Source organism: Lonchura striata, chromosome 2 (genome assembly GCF_046129695.1).
Source record: "Lonchura striata isolate bLonStr1 chromosome 2, bLonStr1.mat, whole genome shotgun sequence".
Lineage (NCBI taxonomy): Eukaryota > Metazoa > Chordata > Aves > Passeriformes > Estrildidae > Lonchura > Lonchura striata.
The window spans coordinates 85,084,455-85,097,248 of NC_134604.1; the positions used below are offsets into that span (position 1 = coordinate 85,084,455).

The following is a 12,794-nucleotide window of genomic DNA, read 5'->3' on the forward strand; positions in this document are numbered from 1 at the left end:
TTTCTACGAGTAAAAGCTGCTTCAGGGATTTAGGTACAAATTTTTCAATTTCAGCTGAAAGAAATCTGGCATTCAGTCCCTTTTGGCAGTTAGTCATGCTAGAAGAGCTACTTAAAGATGCCTTGTTTAAGGACTCTGGTTGTTCGAGCTAGGCAGGATGCCAGGTGCCCACCAACCTATTTTATCACTCTTTTCCTCAGCAGGACAGAGGGAGAGGAAAATAAAATGCAAACAGCTGATCGGTTGAGATAAAGACAGTTTAATAAAGCAAACTCAAAGGTCAGATGCAGAAGCAAAGGAAAACAAAATATTAATTTTCTACTTCCCATCAGTAGGTGATGTCTAGCCACTTCCCAGGAAGCAGGGTTTCAGAAGAAAAACATAATACTGACTGGCCCCCATCTGCCTCCTCCTTTCTCTTAGCTTTTTCTGCTGAGAAGACATCACATGGCATGGAATATTCCTTTGGTTAGTTTTGGTCAGTTCTCCTTCCAAGATCTTGCCCACCCCCAGCCTCCTGGTAAGAAAGAAATGTTGGAAGAGACCATTTATGTTGTGCAAGCACTACTCAGCAGTAGCCAAAACACTGATCTGTTACCCACACCTTTCTATCTGACAGTATAAGGCATAACACAAGATTTGTTTTGAAGAAAAGTAACTCCCCCTCAGCCATACCCAAGGAAAAGTATCCTGTAACTCTCCTGGGACACTGTGATTCTTTGTGGAGGAAGATGGAGCAATAACATTATATGTCTAGTCTATATTGCTCACCTATCAGTGCTTTCTAATGCTTTATTTAGACTCATAGTAAGTGCTCTCTGCTTCCAATAGTCACTTGTAGCTATTCTAAAAGACAGATATGTATAATAGCTGTGAATATTTTCTCTGAAAGCAAGTGCAACAGCTCATGGTTGTAGTTCAGGAAAAAAAAAGAACAAAAAACCAAAAAACCCCAAAAAAAGAACCACAGCAAATCCAACAACAACAAAAAAACCCCAAACCCATGTAATGTAGCTTTTTAGCAAATTGTACTGTTCTGTCTTCACTGGTTATTCAACGAGAAGATCATACTTTGAAATCACCTCCTGTGATATGACCCTGTGGAACACTAATACAAGACATTAAAAAATATTTGTTCATTATCACACATCAGATCAACATCCTTGAGGGATTTTATAGAGACAAACAGCATTCAAATAATTGCCTGTCATTAAATTACACCTCAAAGAATAATGTGTTAGGAAGGAGACAAACTACACACATTCACTATCTTCATAATCAGTCTAGCTCTGTTGAGCTAGAATATGTACTTTATGATATATGTTATTTTATTTCAAAAATAAGATTATTCTGCTTTTCCTAAAAATACCAGCTATCATGTACATGCCATGGGCAGATGGTAACCCCTAAGAAGACATATGTATACACATATGCTTTAATATTTGTATTCACAAATTACTTTAATATTAAAACTACTTTAATCCTGAAACTCAATTCCTGAATTCTGTGAACATCAAAATGTGTGATTGCTGAGGACTTCTAACCAAGGAAAACCCTACTGAGAAAGCTTTACAGCTATTAATTATGCCTGCACATCACTGAGGGGCAGAGAAAATGAGTAATTCCTTTTACAGCCCATTTACAACACTCAATATTTGTCAAGCAGCTCCACTTGTGACTCTGAATTTGAGACAAGTGAGGCTGTCAGGGCTCTGTTGAAAATCTGTACTAGACAGTAGTGAGACTCTTCCCAACACAAATTCCAGCAATGAAAAGGCTAGAACACAATACTCCATCAGAGTCCATAAGTCTAGCTACATAAAAGTTATCAGAGGAAATAGAGAATGTATTAGCAAAAAACATGGAAATGGAATGAAGTTCTTAAAACTCTCTTCCTTAGTAGTTTCTTGTTTGGCTGTTCCTTTTTTTTTTTTTTTTTTTTCCACGCACTCATGTAAAAAGGAAAAATGTGAAAAGTGAAAGAGGGTGGGACTGAAGGAAAATTGAATTATTTCTTCCTTTATGAGGCAGAGCTTTCAGCTTTCAGCTGAAATACAAATAGGTCCATCAAACAATAAGGTAACATCCCAGTGTACATACATGACATGCTGATAAGGAGAGCAACAGCTACTGACTCAGGAAGCAACAGTTTGCTATATGTGTTACTGTGCTATAAAGTACTTATGGCCCACAAAAAATAAAATGTAAACTTGCTAAAACAATGGGAATTGTATTCTCAATTTATTTTGAGATCAGAATGGCTCAGGTATTTTATTACATTTTTATTACATTTCCTTCAGTACACACCTCAACAAATAAGCAACATATTAATTCACAATAATTAAAGGATCACTGGGGTACTTGACTGGCTTAGCAAAATCTAAACAGCATCTCCAATGATGAAATATGACAGAAAAAATGTCAGTCAGATACATTCAGTTAACATTCCTTAGGTTAACAGATATAAAAATGAAGACTTGAGTTAGTATGCTGGGTATTAGAGTAAGAACACAAAACACACTATGTTGTGATGCATACTACAAGTTTCTTTTCCATGTAAATTTTATTGAAGAGATGTTGCTTTCAATTTCAAGATGAAATAAATGATTCAGTTTTGATCTCTGATGAAATGTGAAAGGAAAATCTCTTTCCTTTACTTCCATTAAACTAACATGAAGTCCTTAATACAGTAGGAAGGTAGGTATATTAGTTTTCCTCAGCAATCTTTCCACCAAGTCAGCAAGAACCATCACCAGCTAATAAATGATCCAAGGATAGTAACAGTAATCTCCAACTGAAAAATAAATACCAAGATAGGAGTCCTTTGGGAGGTGACAGAAAATAATTGAAAATAGAACTTCTCTATTTAAGATAAATTAAACTGTAATTTTTAGCTGAGTTTGTGTAGCTGAATCTGGGGGAGTGAGAAATCCAAACAACAAAAACCTATCAGCCTTAACAGTATATAAAAGAAATTATAACTGCACTCACTTATTCCATCTTTCAATTGAAATGCATAGTGGTTAACCTATGAGACAGATCCCATAAAGATGCTGGTGGGGGATTCTCAAACCAGGCTGGAGGTGATTTCCTGCAGTTGCTGCCTGTCCAAAAGAAGTTACACTCTTCTAGTGGGAAAGCACAGCACTGGAAGGAGAAAGATGGTGTCAGCATCTTCTGAGAGTGAGGAGCAGTGGTTCTCTCACAAAGTCCCATGGCAAAAGGGCATAATCCCTAAAGGCTTCTTGTTGCCTTGTCTGTGAGCATCTCATGGGGTAGCAGCTGAGTTCTTCAGCCCCATAACATTATTTATGTGCTTGATCATGGAATGCTTTCAGGTTTCCAGGTCTATATTTGTGCTCCTGCTGGGTGACGTTTTCCTACTAGGCCAAGATCTGACTGCTCATCAGCCTTCCTTACCCTAATTTTTCAGAGAGAGAAAAACCATGGCTATAGAGAGGGCCCAAACACCCTGTTGAGCAAGTCCTCTGGACTACTAAGCAACCAAAATCCTGGAGACACTCTAGCTTTCCCTACTGAGGAAGACTTGATGCAAGTGCCTAGAGATAAAAGTATACAAATAACATAAAAGGAAATTTTTGAGGAGTTCACACATCATATCGGTGTCAACAAAATTTCTTCCTCAACCTCCTGAAAGTTGATTGACCAGATCCTTTGATGTCTATGCATCTTCAGGACAGCAGTAGAGTACTTTGCCTTCAGGCAGAAATTCAAAGTTGATTTAAGAAGCAGCACAGAAACACAAGACCCAAATATACAGTTGTCAGTATCCAAAATTTCTGCGTTGGTACTGACTGGATGGTCATGTTCTCTGCCTGTCCTCTTCCTCCCTCACCACCAAGAGCCAGCAAATGCCTGTGCTTTTAATCCTCCCTGCGTACTTAAACAGAAAATAGGCTTGGTTATGTCTCCAACCTTATGTTCAAATCAGTATTGGTAGTAGTTCTTAAAGTCCAGTTGACTATAAAGGCTGAGTGATAATTTTGTTCTCTCCAAACTGCAAATACAAGGGAATGAAATGTGATTTTACTGCTTTTACTATTTCTCTGCAAATAAAGTCACTCACTGAAATTGCGTGTTTGTGTTTATTCTCATCACCCATCAGGTTTGCACATGCATAGTAACAGCAATGCTCTTGTTCCAATTTGGTTCAGGTCACTACTGTGACTTAATGGATGTTTTGTGCATCATGTTCCTACAAATTGCTTTCAAAAAGAAGTTTTGCATTTCTTTAGGCTACAATCAGAGAAGAAAAGCTGAGATGTACAATATAATGAGAACTGATGATTTATTTCCCTAAGAATTCAACATGAAAAATCCTTTAGATATTTTAAAAAAGCAATAAACTACTGTAAACAATATAATGCACCAAAATATTGATATTATACTTACAGGTCTGTATAATATCAAAATACTGATATTATACTTATTTCTAGAACAACTTACAAGTTGTTCTAGAAATAAGTGACAGACCAATTTTATTAGTTCCAATTATTATGCTGAATCATTGGAATCTTTTCCTTTTTTAGTTTGTTCAAAGATAAGTCAGGAGTAATGAACCATAGTCTTTTCAGCATTCTTCATATCTACTGGGTTCAAAGCATTCTATTTACCTGGGAACATTTGAGTAGAACCATATTGCTCCATAAGCAGGTAGCCATGAGACCACTAAGCTTTAATGCATGGCAGCAGGTTTGCACACCAGGACCTCCCCTTGAGTAGGGGTAGCTCTCAGGGTTAGTCCTTGACATTGAGAGAGTCCTTATTCAGTGAGTGAATTTGAATAAGAACACATACACTTTGCTATTTTAGCTAAGTGATATAAAACATTGATTGCACCTAGATTGTACATACCGAATCCTTTATACATAAACCATAGACCAAGTCTGGGATTGAGTCTGAATCCAGCTGCACCTAAATCCCCTTCTGAGGAATTTAGAATGCATTTCTAAAAGGTGCTTTCAATAAAGTGATTTCCAAACCTCATGATTCAACACGGAGTTGTCCCTGACAGTTTTGTCTGACCCTGTCCTCTATGCAGTAAATACTCCAGTGTACATTGCCAGCAAATCCTGTTAAACCACTTAACTTTTTTATCTCACTGGCTTTTATCAATAGAATATATTGTTGCTAATCTCTTCAAAGTGAAGTGTATGATTCCACCTGTGACAATCACTCTGTGTAACCTATATAATGTTGGTGGTCTACAGCAGGGGCACATATTTCCTATGCTGATATGAAAAAAAACCTTCAGAAAATATTAATTGTAGCGCAAAATACAGTGCACTACTGAAATATGTAGGTACTGTCCTGTGTACAACACCTTGCTCTCAGGTACTTGATCCAGACTCCCTGCTCCTGGGAAAGTTATGTGTGTACCAACACTGCCTAGCACTGAAATTGGAACAATTATAAGGAAATTATAATCCACAAACAAAGACTAAAGCAGCCCAAGCACTATGCAACTGCAGCTGAAGCTTTAGCTTAGCCCTCCAAGCATGCCTCCTTGCTTCACTTGGGAGGAAGAGTTCAATATCCAGAGAACAAGACAATTCAATGTGTAATGGAAAATTCTTCCTTTGAGACTGGTAGTGGAAATATGGCTTTCCATCCAAACCAACATAGCTTATTCATAGATAATGTTATCTTAGTTAGACACAATGATTAATTACACACAATGATTAGATGTAGTAATTAAATCCATTAATTAAATATTGTTGCTTACCCACTTTTCATTACTGACTTTCATTCCTTCAAAATATCATTATAATTGAAATTGTTTGTTTCACTTTAGTCATAGACAGTGAAATTCACCAAAGAGCTAAGAATGAAAGTGCATGAGTTCCATTCCTAATTTCCCAAAGCTTTTTCTTATCCCTGTGTAGTGCAAGAAATGCCTGAATTCATAAGGTGCTTCTTTGTTTGACTTTAATCCCCATTAGGAGGCTGACTGTGCCCAAAAGGTGGCTTGGAGTAAGAACACCTAGATTAGAGCCCAAAACCTCTGCAAGACAATACCTTCCCTCTCTCATTTTGCTGGGCTTATTCACATCACACCAAAACAATACAAGCTCCAACTGCCACATTCATATGGCATCTAAGTGAAGAGTAGAGGGAAGTGATATTCAATAGTATTAGTTTATATAAGATAAGAAAAATTGGGAGAAAATTCTTCCTTCAGTATCTAGGTATCCAGATTCCCAAGATTCATTAACTGCAGGATTGCCCTGTGTTGCAAAGTTGGATAAATCAGGACTGCAATGCCCTCCAGTAAAGACAGGTCAAATATAACACAGGATTCTCTAGATCAATCAAGAGCTGCTATGAGGGCCTGTGGTAAGGATTGTCTTGATCTTTGTTCCTACATCTTCTTTAGTATTTTTCCACTGTCAGCATTCTATTATGTGGGAGGATTTAAAGCCCTTGAAGCTGAAGGAGGAATCAAATCCAGTGCTCTCATCTCTAGGGCAAAAGCTGTTACATTCTAGGGATGAAAATATTTTTGGCTTGTACCACTTGCAAAAACCCTGTGTTAAGTTCTTCAGACCTAATTCAAGAGAGACTCCAGGGCAATGGTATCAGTTTTCTGAAGTCCTGAGTAAGATGCCTAAGGACTCAAAAGAAAAACACTCTTTAAATGTCCCTATCTTTATTTTGTCTAGCAGTTTCCAGCTCTGAGTATCAGCCTGTGGGAATCCTGTCAATCTGTAACAAACTACCCCTGTAGGGAAACAGAACTGCCTGGACATGCTCTGGATAAGATGCCTCACTTTAAACTTAAAAGCACATCATTGGATATAACACAGATTTGAGATGCCTTGTTAATTAATATGGAGGTACCTGTGTAATAGAGTATGATGTCAATAAGATCTGGGAACATTCCTCTCTCCTAAAAATATTCTTGAAGAAAAAGGGAATTAATGAAACTGCCCCTGAATTTTTATCTCCTTGAAATTTTTCAAGCAAACACCTAAACCCTTCTCAGAGGCTCCTGTTCATAAGAGAAATTTCCCAGCATCTTCCTAAAAGGCAAAATGTGAAACTATTCCCTAAGCTGTGACATGTGGATTTTAAAGTCACAATTCAATCTCCATCCAACAAACAAGCTACTCCTGGCTGAAAGTTTGTGGGTTACCTCTGTGCAGAAAGAATTACTTGGCCAGTTTCTTATTTCTTGTTTTATATTTGTCAGACCACCAGAACTCAAGGGATAAATGAAGCTTTAAATTACACAATAGATTCACAAACTTAGCAAAACAGGGAATTCTCTTGATTCTGGAATGATTCCATGTAATACCATCATCTTTTTCCTGCAGGATGCCAACTGTGAAATGAGATCTGGAGTGTAATTACAATAGTCATGACAGAAGAAGAAGCAACTGAAGAAGCAATAACAGCCATGACAAAGAGTGTGAAAACTCTAGAGAAAAATGCAAATAGTAAGCAAACCAAAACCCTATCACCACCTCAAAGCATTTCTCTGCCTCCGTCCTCCTTCCCCCACAAAAAAAAAAAAAAAGTCCCCCACAACTCATCATGAGATATCTGGGGTCATACACATAACTCAAAATAAAGATACATCATTGTGCTGTATGTCTATTGCACTGTGCCATATGTATAATCATGATCACAGCATTCTCTGGACCAACATGTTAAAAAATATAATTATGTCTAAGTAAAGTTAATGGGCTGGAAAATGGCTCAACAGCTTAAAATATCTAATGACTTTGAGAGCAGCTTAATTATAACTACATTAATTCTAGGCTCATGCTTGTACTCATTTATTGTAACAGTCATGAAAAAATATCAGAGTCCCAGTACAGAATTTTTGCTAGAAGAGCTTTTTAAAGTAATTTTCCTATTTCTTTCTGATCTAATTCTCTTTAAAAAATACCAGCACCATAAAGGATCAGAAATTTCAGCTGGTTTAAGCACAAAGTAGGCACTGCAATATGGCCACATGCCCACCTTTGCAAAGTTCAGGAATTAAAATAGTTTTAGGAAAAGCAATGTGCCAATGTGCTGGTTCTCCAACAGAAGAGAAAAAAACGCAAAGGCAGTAAAGGCTGTATCTTTCAAACACTTATCAGTGCTTTGCTGCCAAAACAGGAGGTAGTGTTCTACACAAATCTATAATCCTGGCTTCAGTGTAAGTCAGTATTTTTCCTAGGAGAAAATAAATAAGCCCAAGTTAAACTTTCACATGAAATAAAATTCAAAGAAAATTGAACAAACTGGGGAAATGGTTTGAGGAAAACAGAACATAATTCAATAGGAAGCAACACAGATGCTGAACCTTGATACTCAGCTCTGAGCTGGATGGAAAAACTGCATTTTTACTTAAATTTTAAAATTTGTAAAATAAGTGGACAAAGGAATCAGAAGAACAGTCAGAAGTCTGTGAGCTGGAACTGACTGTTTAGAGAAGCACTTGAAGGGCATAAGAAAGCTTGGCAATTTCAACTTTGTAAAAAACAGGTATAGGGCTAATAAATCCATCTCTTGTATGGGCAAACCCCCAACAGAATAACTTTAAATTTTACTAGAAGATTTCAATCAGATATCATGAAAAGTGAAAAGAAAACTTAATGGTGATGTTTGAGTAATGACTGAGCCATGAGTACAGCCCTCCTGGGCAGGCAGGTTCCAGTCTCCACTGATGAAAACTAAAGAACAAGCTTGGGGTGTGTTCCTGGAATCATCAGAGCCCTGGCTGGGCTTGACACTGGACCTTTCTCTTTTCATCAGAAACCAGCAGTTACTGTAAGTTTATTATAACTTTTTTGTTGGTTTCTTTTTTTTTTTTTTTTTTTTTTTTTTTTTTTTTTGTCTAGAAGAAGGAAATAAAACCTCCAAAAAGGAGCTCTTGGAGCAATGCCTTTATCTTTTATGGTGGTTCCCCACTCTGTACGGGGTTCCTCATTTACAGGAAGGGAGCTTCTTCTTTGCCTATTCTGAGTTTAAGAAGTATTCAAAAACAAACTAACTTTGAACAAAATAAACCAAACGGGGAAAAAAAAGACAAACCAATTATAAAGCAGGGATAACAAGTTGATGGATTGCTCTTGTCAGCTCTTTGTGGAAAGGTATAAGTTTAAGACAACTACAGGAACAGAAAATGAATTGGCACTTCACACTCCAATATACTGTGAAGCCTCATGAGTGCTATTTTTATTCTTCTGATATTGCCACTAAGACCATAGACATTGGAGACAAACATCCCCTTTCGAAGACCTACCCGGGTGCTGAGTCCTGGAGAAAGCCCTGATTAGACAGCTGTGGGAGGGCACTGGGTGGGTGCCTATCCTCTGCATGTGCAGGCCTACTGAGGCATGACATGGCTCCTCTCTCCAGTACCAACATGTGCCTTTCCATTCTTCAAAAGCATTGACTAAACAGTTCATTTGTTCTTCCTTTCTGCATGCAGAAGTGAGGTGATGACAGGGCGACCAGAGCCAGCCTCTCCATTGTCATGAATTTACCTGTAAACATGGACTTGGAATGGAGGAACACACTAGCATTTAAAGTAAAAACACTTATCATGTTGTGAGCCACATCTGCCCTGCACGCCAGGGAGACCAAAACCCTTTTCAAGTCATGAGAAGTATGCTTGAAGGGAATACTTGACACTTGCCCACATGTGCTGACATCAGAGCTCACACGCCACCCTGATATAGTGCTGACATCAGTTTTAGATCAACACTTGAGAGACTGAATATAGCTTGTCAAACAAATATGAAAACTAATAAATTTAAACTAGGAAACCTCAATATCCAATATTTAATTTTTGCATATTTAATGTTTGGGGACAATATCTAAGTTAAGGATAACATGAACACGGTTGCTATGGAAATTGTTTTGTAAAGTGCCCCAAAAATGTTATGAATTAAATGATACCAAGAGGCCATGCTTCAGAGATGAGAACTCTTCTGGAATTTCCAGATGTTATTAAATAAAAATTCAGACAATTTCATTAAGATTGTTTCTTTGCTGTTCTTGTTTCCACAACTGGAGAAGCTGCAACACAAGAGCACTTCAGACCAGCAGAGGTTGGGTAGCAACCACCCTACAGCTCACATGAAGTCCAGATCTCTAGGGGCTTTTGTTCAGCAGACATGTGACAAAGGAGGAAAATATCCTTCCTTTCACTGTTCATGTATCTTCATCTATTAATGCAGTATTTTTGCATTAGTTTAATAACTGAAAATGAATTAAAATACAACAATAATAATAGTAAATAATGATGGATAATAACAACAATAATAATATTAATAATAATAACAACAACAACAATAACAATAATAATAATATTAATAGAAAAAACAAGTGATGTACAATGCAATTGCTCACCACACACTGACTGATGCCAGATACCCTTTCCCAAACCAGATCAGCCCACCTTTTGGGTAACTCCTCCCAGTTTATATACTAGGCTTGACATTCTATGGTGTGGAATACCCCTTTGGTCAGCTTGGGTCACCTGCCTCAGTTATGCTCCCTCCCAGTTTTTTTTTTTATTTGTACCTTCTCACTGGCAGAGCATGAGACAGGAAAATACTTCAGATAAACACGACTTAGCAAAAAAACCAAAACATAAGTGTGTTATCAACAGTATTTTTATTCTAAATCCAAAATAGCACAGTAACAGCTACTGAGGAGGAATTTTCCTAGCTGAAACCTGGACAACAATTCAGACCAAATCTGACTCCAGGCTGCTGACTTTAGGGGCCAGACACATTGGCAGGGACTGTGGCTGTGTACTGTAATGCCATGCAATGGCATGATAGAAAAAGCTTCTGTAAACAATTTACTGGGAACATTTAATATTTAACTCATAATTTCCATTGAGATGTATTTATGCAAAATTAATTTTTAAGTAAATAAACCAGCATTTATAGTTAAAGAAAAATGCCTCAAATACATTGTGCATAGGAAAAAGCTGTACTAATATGTATTCTAAAATGAAACATAATTATTAAAGAAATTAAAACATAATTAAAGAAATAAAGTTAAAGAAATTAAACATTATTTGTACTTAGAGAACTACCAATTTATATCAGACCACCCTAGCCAAAATTTTAGGTCAACTAACTCAGATCTCCTTGTATCACAAATTAAAATACTGCATCACTAAGTCAAAAACTCCTCTTTTTTTCAAGTTCTATTCAGTTTGAATAGAAATTAATTGAAAAAAATAGGTAACTCACAAAGATGAGAGGCTTTTCTCTGAACTTAAAGGAGCAGTTATACCTGGCAAGGATTAAGTTTCAACCATCTGCAAAACTTCAACAAAGCTAAATGTTCTCCATTAGTGGAACCAATGCCAGAATGATTCAATCTTCCAATCTTCTTCTCATCCTCACTGCTTAACTGCCAAAGCACTTTTCTGCCTTCCAGTACACATAACAAGCACTGGTTGGCATAACCATTACTTAAATACCTTTGAACACAGAAATAAATAGAAGTTACCTGAAATAAATAAATAAACAAACAACACATTATTTTAATAAAACATATGCTATTTATTTAGTCTGTTTACATATATTTATCTGCAGTGGAGTATCAGAGAGACAGTTGTAGAAAATGTCTGACTGTGGGTATGCTCCAATTTCTCCCTCATAGAAAAGGCCTATTTTTCTACCTGTTCTCGTACCCTCCTCCTGATTTATTCCTGCCTGGCCAGGTGCATCTACACCAGCACTCTGACCTGATCAGTGAGGTGAACCCTTATCTGTGTGCCAGCAGCAGGGTCTGGGAGATGTGGCAGAGAGAGGGAAAAGTGACAGGCAGCTTAGGAATTTGAGAGGGTGGAAATTCTTACCATGATTTGGTCTCCTCAAGATCTCACTGCATGAAAGCATCATCTATCTCAGTGCAGGACATACATGCATGCACATGAGCCAGCTGGCATTGACATGTGTGGTGCAGGCACTATGGCATGACAGAAAACAGACCTGACTCTCAGAGTTAATCATTACATCCCTTTTTAAAGGACTGGCTATTCACACTCCCAGCACGGCACATCACAAAGTTCAACCATGATAAGCCTGCTCCAAAGCATCTTCTATTTTCTCTCTAAGCTGCTAAGATACCTTGGCAAAGTGACTACCCTCATTTGTGTATTTATATATTTTTTAAAAATCTCAGTTCTAACTAGAAATGTGGGAGAAAACAAGCTGAAAGCAGCAGGCCCTCAGGTACTGCCAGAAGTCATCCCTCAGATGAAGCCAGAGAGGCTGCATTAGATTTATATCCATCTGGAGGCGTTCCCTCTTGGGAACCTTAACATTTAACTTCCATCACCATACTATGTACAATTGTACATACTTTTACACTGGTAAAAGGCTTAATATTTTATTAATAGTATGAATAGTATTAATTTATTAATAGTATTTCACAAAGTATTTTACCCCACCTTTACATGAAGCAGTCAGATGCTTTACTCCATCATCAGAACTCCCTCTGGCATACAGTTGCACGCTCACATACTTTGTCCATACCTCATTCTCACTGGCTAAGGTGGAAAGCCCTCTGAAGTGAGTAAGACAGGGAATCATTCACCAAGTTATTAGCCTAAGATAAAGCATTTGTATGATAACATGTCTCTTACTGAGGTCAAGAGGAGCCATATGAACACAAGAGTGCAGAATTTAACCCATCCAGTTCTTCATTTTCTTGGAAGATAGCAACTACTGGCATGAAATCACAGCAGAAGAAACAGTTATATTACAGGACCTGTACTTTTTCAATACCTTTGCTTTCCTTCAGTCTTT

The 12,794-nt window shown here is 37.4% G+C and overlaps 1 protein-coding gene across 4 annotated transcripts in view; it reads right to left on the reverse strand.

Annotated features, from left to right (window-relative positions):
* Positions 1-12,794, reverse strand: part of GABRG3 (gamma-aminobutyric acid type A receptor subunit gamma3) — a 297,012-nt gene that overhangs the window by 105,630 nt on the left and 178,588 nt on the right. The window lies entirely within an intron of this gene.